This window comes from Hoplias malabaricus, chromosome 17, assembly GCF_029633855.1.
Source record: "Hoplias malabaricus isolate fHopMal1 chromosome 17, fHopMal1.hap1, whole genome shotgun sequence".
In the NCBI taxonomy this organism is placed as follows: Eukaryota; Metazoa; Chordata; class Actinopteri; order Characiformes; family Erythrinidae; genus Hoplias; species Hoplias malabaricus.
This window is the reverse complement of record NC_089816.1, coordinates 32783241-32795406: the sequence shown is the minus strand read 5'-3', so window position 1 is coordinate 32795406 and position 12166 is coordinate 32783241. Positions and strand designations below refer to the sequence as shown.

At 44.6% G+C, this 12166-nt stretch overlaps 1 protein-coding gene across 1 annotated transcript in view; it reads right to left on the bottom strand.

Annotated features, from left to right (window-relative positions):
• snrkb (SNF related kinase b) overlaps positions 1-4911 on the bottom strand; it is a 49794-nt gene extending 44883 nt beyond the window's left edge. Inside the window, exon 1 of the mRNA XM_066649130.1 lies at positions 4731-4911. The gene's annotated coding sequence lies outside the window, so the exon portion shown is untranslated. The remainder of the gene's footprint in view (positions 1-4730) is intronic.
• Positions 4912-12166: the final 7255 nt, after the last annotated feature.

Sequence of the window (12166 nt, the reverse complement as noted above, 5' to 3'; positions counted from 1 at the left end):
CTTCGGGGCAATGTTCAAACCTCTAGTGCTTTGCTGTTACTGCAAACACAGCGTGTCTGTGGGCTCACTCAGACACTATATTACATTCCAGAGGAGAGCTATCTACTTTTATTCATTTCCAATTTAGCCGTTCACATTGATTTCCTCAGTCTCTTCATGGGCTTAATTTCATTCTGCTGCGTGTTGATTCAGCTCCTGCTCTGCTTTCCTGTTGCTCCCCTCTCGCTCTGGAGCTTTAAGCAATTTATTTTAGACCAGAAACAGAAGAATAGATCCTAACAGACCTCAGTTCCTGTGTACGTAGACGCTGGACGTACCGAGACATTCCAGCGCAGCTCTACGAGGAGATACGATTGAATTAAAGAGGCACTCTCGCCACAAAGGAAGGTCTAGGAATTTGTACCATTGTTGTGAACAAGCATTCTCACCCCGTGATAAAGGATCACAAGATTTCTGTGAGATTTTTAAGATGCTAGTGGACCCTTCCTTGTTTAAAATACACATATCAGTATGTAAAATAACACAGGATGTGCACAGAAATAATCCAGTGATGTCGTGTTATTTGTCTGGGACGTTTTATTGTCTATTATTAAAAGGACATCTTCAAATAACAGTTTAAAAACAATTGTGATGCTCCACTGAGCTGTTATTGAGAGAACAGAGACTTTCTCATTGCTACTCTGGGCTCAGCACTGCAGAAACTGCACTATGTAACTTTCGGAAGTGGGTAGGAAGCCACCCCATCCCTCCAACCTCTGCACAGGAGCTAAAAGAAACATCAGGTAACATTTGGTATTTTTGCTCTTGGGCTCCCCCTACATTTGCAGAGTGTATTGTACTAATACAACACAGGCCTGAAATCAAGTGGGGTTCGGGTTCCTATCTGCCTTCGAAAGTTACATAGTGCCGTTTCTGCAGTGTTGAGCTCAGAGTAGCAATGACAGAGGCTGTATTCTCACTATTACAGCATCACATTGATTTTAACGCTCTCTGTCCAAGGCTGGGTTGAGTAGCAGTTGCGTGGCTCAGCACCGCAGACACTGCACTATGTAACTTTCGGAAGCGGGTAGGAAGCCACCCCATCCCTCCAACTTTTGCACAGGAGCTAAAAGAAACATCAGGTAACACTTGGTATTTTTGCTCTTGGGCTCCCCCTACATTTGCAGAGTGTATTGCAATAATATAGGACATGCTCCACTGAGCTGTTATTGAGAGACTTTCTCATTGCTACTCTGGGCTCAGCACCGCAGAAACTGCACTATGTAACTTTCGGAAGCGGGTAGGAAGCCACCCCATCCCTCCGCCTCCTCCCGTTGATTTCAGGACTGTGTTGTAAATGTGAAATACACTCTGTTACTGTAGGGGGAGCCCAAGAGCACAAATATCAAATGTTACATTAGTGTTCCTTTAACTGGCTGAACAATACACTAAAATACGGACAAAGGCTTTGGTTTCTACGTCCAGTCTCATGAGGCTTGAGTCGTAAACGTCTGTTTTTATTAAACTATTAATAAGCAGAGTCTAGACTGTTTTATAGCTAGCATTTAATATCATTAACATGTTAAAAGCTTTAAGCAGAATTGGCACTTTAAGGAACACAGGAACCTCGCTAACGCTCTTGCAGCCGAATGCTATCATATCCAGCAATGTTCCAACATCTAGTAACTCCAAGCTCTCCCTGAGGAGTCCTGATTACTACCAGTGATTACACCCAGGTTGAGCAGGGGCCCACAAACTGGCCTTATATAGTGTAACTGCGGATATAGATATGATTCCCCCACCTCTTAAAGTAAACTCCAGATCCCCGATATTCAGTCATATCCCTTTATCTGTGGTCCCCGTGGATATAAATGTCGCACATTTTAGTGCTTTTCAATGCCCCGGTGCTGTACTGGTGGATAAGAGGCCTTTTAAACGCGGCTGTTTGCTTTGCTTGGTACAAATCTGTTCTGTAAAAGCCAGGAGCACTCGCTTGAGCAGGTTGGAGAGCTCTTCGTTTCTAAATGGTTTCATCTAGACACACTTTGTGATCTTTAGGAGCTTTTTCTGTCATCCACAGTTCACTCTCTACTGCTATTTTAGTCTGTGATGGAGGAGAACTGCAGCACTCTGGTACACACACACACACAGCAGCCCTTGGGCCTCTCTTGTGACTAAGAAGATGTGTGTCAGGGACACTGCTGAAAAGACACTGCGTCCTGCACTGCATATGTACACACACACACACACACACACACACGGCTATGCTGAGTGTGGATTTGTTCGTGTGCTGCAACAGCATTTAGAGTACAGTGCATCTTTTAGCAGCTTCCACACACTCACATCTACTAGAGCACTGATCAGGATCCGAACTACTCGTCTACAGCAACATTTTATCCCTCTCTCTGTCCTTCTCTCCAGTGAGTCACGCTAAGCTCTGGCCACTGGCCCCCTGGGAGCCAAAACATGCACTGCCCTCCTATCACTGCGTATGTGTGTCATGGGGTGGGGGGGGCGGCGAGAAGGAAAGAGGGAAAGAGATAGACGACAAATGAAAGATGGAAAATGAAAAAGTCGTGGTGGAGGAGGTGTGTCTCTGAATACCTCAGTAACAATAATAAAGAATGACTAAATCAGAACAAGAGAAATTACAATGATGATCACCGGCATCATCACCGTCACTAGACACCCATCAGTAACATCGCTCGTGACTGCCATCGTCTGCTTCGTCATCGAATCACCATCATCATCAAGGTTCACCATCATCACCATTGTCATCCTCATCATACCTTTACTATCATCTCCAGAATATTATCACTGCTACCAGCATCAGCATCATCACGATCACATTGATCACCATCAACATAACCATCAAAATAATCACTGTCATTACCGCTCAACAACCACCGCTCTCTTCATCACATTACCAACAACATCACCATCATCACATCTTTAAAAACACATGCACTAGCATCACACTATCCGCACCATCACACTATCAACACCATCACACTATTATACTATTCACACCATCACACTATCCACACCATCACTACCATTACACTATCCACACAAAAACACGCTATCACTAACATCACTACTATCACACTATCCACAACATCACACTATCCACAGTATTACTATCACTACCATCACACTATCCGCACCATCACACTATTATACTATTCACACCATCACACAATTACACTATTCACACCATTACACTATCCACACCATCACACTATCACTAACATCACTACTATCACACTATCCACAACATCACACTATCCACAGTATTACTATCACTACCATCACACTATCCGCACCATCACACTATTATACTATTCACACCATCACACTATCCACACCATCACTACCATTACACTATCCACAGTATTACTATCTGCACCATCACTACTATCACACTATCCACACCAACACATTATCCACAACATCACACTATCACTACCATCACTACTATCACACTATCCACACCATTACACTATCTACACCATCACAACATCACACTATTCACACCATCACACTATTACAGTATCTACACCATCACACTATTACTCTATTCACACCATCACACTATCCACGCCATCACAACATCACACAATTAACACCATCACTAACATCACACTATCACACCACTACAGTAACTACACCATCACACTATCAACAACATCACAGTATCTACACCAACACACTATCCACACCATTACACTATTCACACCATCACAACATCACTACCATCACACAATCACACCACTACAGTAACTACAACATCACACTATCCACACCATCACAGTATCCACACCAACACAACATCACAGTATCTACACCAACACACTATCCACACCATTACACTATTCACACCATCACAACATCACTACCATCACACAATCACACCACTACAGTAACTACAACATCACACTATCCACACCATCACAGTATCCACACCAACACAACATCACAGTATCTACACCAACACACTATCCACACCATTACACTATTCACACCATCACAACATCACTACCATCACACAATCACACCACTACAGTAACTACAACATCACACTATCCACACCATCACAGTATCCACACCAACACAACATCACAGTATCTACACCAACACACTATCACACTATTCACACCATCACAACATCACTACCATCACACAATCACACCACTACAGTAACTACAACATCACACTATCCACACCATCACAGTATCCACACCAACACAACATCACAGTATCTACACCAACACACTATCCACACCATTACACTATTCACACCATCACAACATCACTACCATCACACAATCACACCACTACAGTAACTACAACATCACACTATCCACACCATCACAGTATCCACACCAACACAACATCACAGTATCTACACAATCACACTATTACTCTATGCACACCATGACTACCATCTCCATCACAATGTCAACACCATCACCATCATAACACTGTCAACACCATCACATTCAACACCATAACTACCATCTTCACCCCACTATCACCACCATCACTATGATCACATCACTAACATAAATACCATCAACTCCACTCTCACATTATCCCCATCGTCACTTCGTCCGGGGCCGAATCTGTAAACTCCGGTAAACGCAGCTCAGAGTGAGGCAGCTGAGTGCGGTGACTTTAAAGTGTTGCTGCGGCTGCGACGGCTCGGTTCCGTTCGAATCCGGGAACCGGAGTGTGCTGAGCGGACTCACCGGAGAGAGGAGCCGCGGTCCGCACTGCTGGAGCTTTGCTGTCCGCCTTCGGGGTCGCTCCGCGCGGATACGAGCCCAACTCCCACTCGCTGAGAACTACACAACCGCGAGGACAGAGAAGAGTGAAGGAGAGAGAGGCGCGTGCTCGCGAAAGTGCGTGCGTCCCTCTGCAGCTTAGCTCGAGAGAGTCTGGCCCTCCTCTGACGTCAGCGCATTCCAGCTCAACCGCGCGCGCAAGGAGAGAGAGAGAGAGAGAGAGAGAGAGAGATTTGTGTGAGACAAAAGGTTATGCAACTAAGTAAACAGAGGGAATAGAATGAGAGAGAGAGAGAGAGAGAGAGAGAGAGAGAGAACAATAAAGAGGAACGTCATTCCGTACATAATTTTGTGGTTTAATTACTCATGAAGAAAGCAGCGATTAACCGCAGGACACTTATATTTTCCATTGTGTCGAGGTTTATCACGTTGTTGGGGTTGTGTTGTGTAAAGTGTGTCCTCTGAAGCAAGATATCCCCTTCAAATTACCTCAGATATTTACATGGGGCACAGAAACCCAGACTCTCTCAGCTTTTGAACGGTTTGAACAGCAGAGAGTAAACTAGTTCAATGACGTCACTCTCTGTGGTTGCGGTGTGGTGTTTTGAATTAATTATATATGGGTTTTTTTCCCTACAGGAGGACACCTTTAGGTTGAGGGGTTATTTTTGTACCAGATGTAGTCTCCTTCAGAGTGAGCGAAGCATAAAACGATGACGTACAAAACTCACGACCCACAACATTCAAAAAAAGCGACGTAGTAAACACAACCATGCAAACTTTAGAGGAGCAACCATTTTACAAAAACATTTTAGCCTATAAATGTATTTATTATTTTATACACCTTGTATATAAAGTACAAATGTACCTTACATAAAGAAATCATTGCTTTGTTTGAACCAGTTAATGCTCCACAGAGTGGGTCCTCCATATGGTGGTGGCCATGTTTAAAGCATTATATTTTATATAACAGTTGGCTGGAGATACCTGTCCAAACACACTGCCCCATTCCATCAAGGCCATATCAACAAACAGGCTCCAGATGTAGCGTAATTACCCCAACTTCCGGCCACTTGTAATTACAATATTAGAAATTTTAGCTAACTGTAAATAAATAGAAGTACTTTACTCACTCAAATCAACATTTTTCAGGAGTCGTGTGTGTGTGTGTAGATTAATGTCCAAGACTTGCTTGATTTTGAAATAAAATATGTTTTTAGATAAAAATGCTTTTGTTTAAGTAGGTGCCAATACTGCTAAGATTACTAGCGCCCCCTAACTTCGGCCACCTCCCCTGCTTGTGACAGTCAAACGAGACAGTTTCTACCACATTCAGTGGTTTTGAGAGGTTCACAATGAGATTGCGTTTGTCCTGCGTTGGTATCCGTACTCTACATGTAAGGATTAAAATGGCGGTAGATTTTCCCCTCAGAGAAAAGGAAGCTAACCGCTAAGCTAACGCTAACACTGAGGGAAATATCCGTCATGAAATGGAAATGTGTTGTGTTCCACATGCAGTTTTGCACACAAAGAACTACAACACTGTTAGAGATACTTAAATATTGTTTAGATGTGTGATTTCTTGCGAGACTGATGTTTAAATGCCCTACTAAGGATTGATCTTTACGTTTTATTGTTTTACTCAATGCGATTGGCGAAGAGAGAGAGCGGAATTGCACCATATACGGCAGTGGCCGGAATTAGGGGACGGTCGGAAATATGAGGAATACTGATAGAGAAGAATGTGTACAGTTTATAATCCCTAAAACAAATCCCATTTTAGACACAACATTCGTTTGTGTCGCAGCACCACTTGGATACTTGCCCAGAGCCATGTTTTTAAAGTGAATCTTGTGCTCCTAACGAGAGAATCAGAAAACCTTAATGCTTATATTCAGAGTCACACAATGCTGAAATAAGATGCAGGGCAGCGGACACTTCTTAAAATTAAATATTTAATAGGATTTTTAAGCAAAATTAATAGAAAATGGACCACTTTACAATGAACTCGCATGCTCCACGACTCAGCTTCACACATTTAAGGGTCAGCTGAATTAGTGTGACCAGACGTCCTCTTTTACCCGGACATGTCCTCTTTTTTAGACTTAAAAAAATGTCCGGGTGGAATTTCACAAACGACCGGGATGTTGTTTTTCTAGAGCTTACATAGAACTTCGAGAAGCGTTTCGTTCACAAACTAGTCCCGCCCTCCCCTACTCCGATTGGTTCGCTTGAGTGAGAAGGGGGCGTGGTGAAGTAGCCTAAAATCTTCTGATTGGACGGTCTGACTGTAGAGCTACCGTTATTGGTCGATAACCTTCTCTGTAAACATTTAATTGGTCAGTCTGCACGTCAGTAGTCCTTGTTTACCTCAGGCAAAGCTCATGTACCCACCCTCATCTCGAGCAGCTGTGCCGAAACACCTAGCCCACATTCTTATACCCAGCACTTTTCAAAGCAATGTTACACCCATACATCCAGGCCACTAGGCGTCAGTATAATGATTGTTTAATAACACGAAGAAGAAGAATGGGGCTCCACCATTTTGTTGCAGTTAGCAGGTAAGCTATCTTTCCAAACACAAACAGCAAACGCAGGAAGTTATTAAGGTTAAAAGCAGATATTTTTGCCCCAAAATTGTTTTGTTTTGTGCTCTTTGACTGCTGGACCAAAGACATTCTCCTGTTCTCTGGTTCTCTGTAAGGGTCCTGACCACTGGGGGACAGCGGCTGTATAGCAACAGATGGATGTGTACAGTCTGTGGAAAATGAGTTTAGAAACAAGGAAGTGGTCATAATGTTGTGGTGGATTGCTGTATATTACAATAAAATATGTCCTGCAAAGATTTGGATAAAACAAGATTTGGGAGATAAGAGGGTTTGTTCGGACAGTAAATATATCATACGTCAGGAGCACATTTTAGCCCTTCCTCAGGACAACAACGAGCAAGCACTCAACGCAGGTCCCGTTCATAATGAAGGCCCCCAGACCTCCTCCACATTGAGCCTCAGTGTAAAGTATGGTTTGTTATTTTGCTGTTGACAGACAGTAGGTTCAACACTGATTTAGAGCTTTATCTGTGGCTAAAAGTCTCGGTCACACACGGTCAGGAACAGAACATTCATGACTTTACGGATCACAAGGAAGAGTTGATCAGGATTCTGCACACACTCTCCACTCTCCATGCACACTGAGGAGCTAAACTTACACACACAGAGACAGACAGACACACACTTGCCGTGACTGGCAGGCCAGAGAGAGAGAGAGAGAGAGAGAGAGAGAGATGACATCAGAATTCATCAAAACAGAGAAAAAGGCTGTGTTCTTTCTTTTCTTTTCTCTGTCTTACTTCCTCATGCTGCACCACGTCAGTGAGGACATTCAGAAGAGGACCTCATCTTTAGGTGCAAATATCCGACTTAAATTGTATTTAATTGTGATGTTAATAAATTTATTTGAATTCCGTTTGATTATTTTGCTCATCCTGACGTTTCATTTAAAAAAAAAATACACTGACTGTCCAAATATGATTCGAGAACTTCTTTTAAACTGCTACTATCCGAACATTATGAGACAGCTCAATTCGCTTGGAGGAGAACACAATTTGCCCGGTTCTATAATGTTAGCAGATCACCCTACACACCCAGAGGTACATTTACAAGAGGAATGACATTATAGAGGGTGCGGTGGTGCAGCAGGTAGGTGTCGCAGTCACTCAGCTCCAGGGTCCTGGAGGTTGTGGGTTAGAGTTCTGCTCCAGGTGACTGTCTGTGAGGAGTGTGGTGTGTTCTCTCTGTGTCTGCGTGGGTTTCCTCCGGGTGCTCCAGTTTCCTCCCACAGTCCAAAAACACACGTTGGTAGGTGGATTGGCGACTCATAAGTGTCCGTAGATGTGAGTGTGTGTCGCACTGTGAAGGACTGGCGCCCCCTCCAGGGTGTATTCCTGCCTTACGCTCAGTGATTCCGGGTAGGCTGTGGACCCACCGCGACCCTGAAATGAATAAGCAGTTTCAGACAATGAATGAATGAATGAATGACTTTATAGGGCTCCTGAGTGGTGCAGCAATCTAAGCACAGTTTGTCTCAGTTGTCAGAGGCTTAGAGAACAGAACCGGTCTCACGCTCTGGATTGTTAGGCTGACCCTTTACTCCCCCGTCAGAGAATCTCAGTGTTGGCCAGTCATCTGTTGTCTGACAGATCTGGCCTTTGGCGTTCTCCTCCAGTGTGTTGAGCTGCCCAGTGGTGCTGGGTTAGTGACCGTCTGAAAAGAGGCTTGATGTGTTTTTAAGGGAACATATGCTAGCCTTCAGCCTCCCAGGCTGGTGCCACTGTGTGTGATGTAGGAGAGTCATAGATATCCAGGTGGAAAAGAATGTATTTAAGTGGGAGCTCAGTGCACTATAAACTCATGTACGTTTTTAAACCAAGACTAGGTAGTGTTTTTACCGTAACATTACAGTTTCAAAGTCACTGTGATGCTTCACTGAACTGTAACAGGGAGAATAGAGCCTCTGTCATTGCTACTCCATGCTTGGCACTGCACAAACTGCACTATCTAACTTTCCAAGGAGGGTAGGAAACCATCACCCCACCCTCCCCCTACCATCACCTCACTCTACCACCACCTCACCCTTGATTTCAGGACTGTGCTGTAAAAGTGAGTTGCTGTGTTAGAGTGCACGTGAACCTGGTCTCTGTTCCCCGTTAAAGAGACAGAGGGAAAGTCTCTTGCCCCATGGGACGTGAGTGACGTTAGCGGCTGAAAATATAAGAGTTACTATGGGAACCACTTCCGCAACCAGCTGAGTCAGAGCTCGCAGGTCAGAGCTCACCATCACACACTCATCAGCAGCAGAAGAGCTGGAGAATGTCAACAGCACATGCTTTCCTCATCTGACATTGCTGCTGATCTTAGCCCCATGAGGAGGGATGGGGCCTAGAGTACTCACAGAGTCAGGGAGAGGTGCGCAGACACTTTTCACACATTAGAATGGATCTGAATCACAGGAAGTAGCAGAATAGTAAAAAATGTGTACAAATGACATTAAAGCAAGGTTAGGTAGTATTTTTAGATTAAAATTACTGCTTCAAAATCATTGTGAGGGAGAACAGAGCCTCTGTCATTGTTACTTTGGGTTCAGCACCTCAGAAACTGCATTATGTAACTTATGGAGCTGCGCAGGAAACCACATCACCCCCATTCTTTAAGATGCAGCCGTTGTAGAAAACGACGTTCAGTTGTCGTACAATCTCTAAAGAAAAGCTGCTGCACAAGAGCTGAGGTTCACAGTGCATGACAGTGTAAGCATTGTAACATTAATTCACTCATTCATTTATTCATCTTCTGTGAGCACTTCATCCTAGTCAGTGTGGCAGTGTGTCCAGGGCCTACCCAAAATAACTGCAAGGCAGGGACACCCTGGAGAGGATATCAGTCCATCACAGGGCATCACAAACTCACCCATTCACTCACACACTCACCCACTCACACCTGTGGACAGTGTCACATACTCACTCAGTCACTCACACACTCACCCATTCACTCACACACTCATCCACTCACACCTGTGGACAGTTTCACACACACTCACCCAGTCACTCACACACTCACACCGGTGGACGGTTTCACACACTCTCACCTGTGGACAGTGTCACACACTCACTCAGTCACTCACACACTCACACCTGTGGACAGTGTCACACACTCACCCAGTCACTCACACACTCACACCTGTGGACAGTTTCACACACTCACCCAGTCACTCACACACTCACACCGGTGGACAGTGTCACACACTCACTCAGTCACTCACACACACCTGTGGACAGTTTCACACACTCACCCAGTCACTCACACACTCACACCTGTGGACAGCGTCACACACTCACCCAGTCACTCACACACTCACACCTGTGGACAGTTTCACACACTCACCCAGTCACTCACACACTCACACCTGTGGACAGTTTCACACACTCACCCAGTCACTCACACACTCACACCTGTGGACAGTGTCACACACTCACTTAGTCACTCACACACTCACTCACACACACTCACTCAGTCACTCACACACTCACACCTGTGGACAGTTTCACACACTCACTCAGTCACTCACACACTCACACCTGTGGACAGTTTCACACACTCACCCAGTCACTCACACACTCACACCGGAGGACAGTATCACACACTCACACCTGTGGAGAGTTTCACATACTCACCCAGTCACTCACACACTCACACCGGAGGACAGAATCACACACTCTCACCTGTGGACAGTTTCACACACTCACTCAGTCACTCACACACTCACCCAGTCACTCACACACTCACACCGGAGGACAGAATCACACACTCTCACCTGTGGAGAGTTTCACACACTCACTCAGTCGCTCAGAATTTTCTTAAGATATTAGTCAAAACATATGACAGCTTTTTAAAATAATTAAGAAAAATACAAGTGAGAAGTGTAAAACCATACACCGCATGTATCCAGTATCTAGAACTCCTCAGACCAATGTCCTTGGAAACTGCTGTGTTTACACTGACGGTCCTAGGCCTCTATTCCTACAGAGCGGTGGTGCAATCCCTCCACCTTGTGGAGCATCAGGGTACAACTCTAACTCACACAGAACAGGCGTGTGTATGGCCAAATGTTTGTGGACACCTGGGTGTCGTTCCACAAAGCAGGATTGCCTAATTAGCCAAATAACTTAAGCCCAGCGTCAAGCCTGTCCAATAGGAACAGAGCTGAGGGAGATTCCTATTGGACAGTCCACAACTTTGGGCTTCACTTAGCCGGCTAACTGTGTGTTAGTGTTTAGTTAGTTTTCCATTGCTGCAGCAGGTCTCTAGACTTGATGTTGGAATATTGCTGTGCGAATCTGATTGCATTCAACCACAGAAACATGAGTGAGGTCAGGGGAGATATGGGATGGTTAGTTTGGGTTAAAATATCCGGTACATTGGACATGGTGAGTTTTAGCTCATGTGCAGCTGCTCCCATTGTATGTGATCTGTTCTGGATCACGGTGGAAAGTGTCTCTGAGGTGGAGGAGTTTGTTTAAAAAAAGGGATTATTTAATATAATTAATAGTAATATAACGTTTATTTTCTTGCAGTAGTGTGTTTTTAGTGGGTAAAATTAATAAAAGTTTTTTTTCACCAAGAATATCGTTATCGCCAAAAACACCCTGAAATATCGTGATATTATTTTATGGCGATATCGCCCACCCCTAACCGCACTACATGTGAGAAAAATAGAAACCGAGTCTTCCCCCTACATAGTGCGCTTAGGGGTAGTGCACTAGAGCGCCGTTCGGAGCGCGCCCCCAGGGGCGGGGTTACGGGAAGCGGCTCGGAGGTGTCACACTGCTCCAGGAAGGTCGTGTGTGG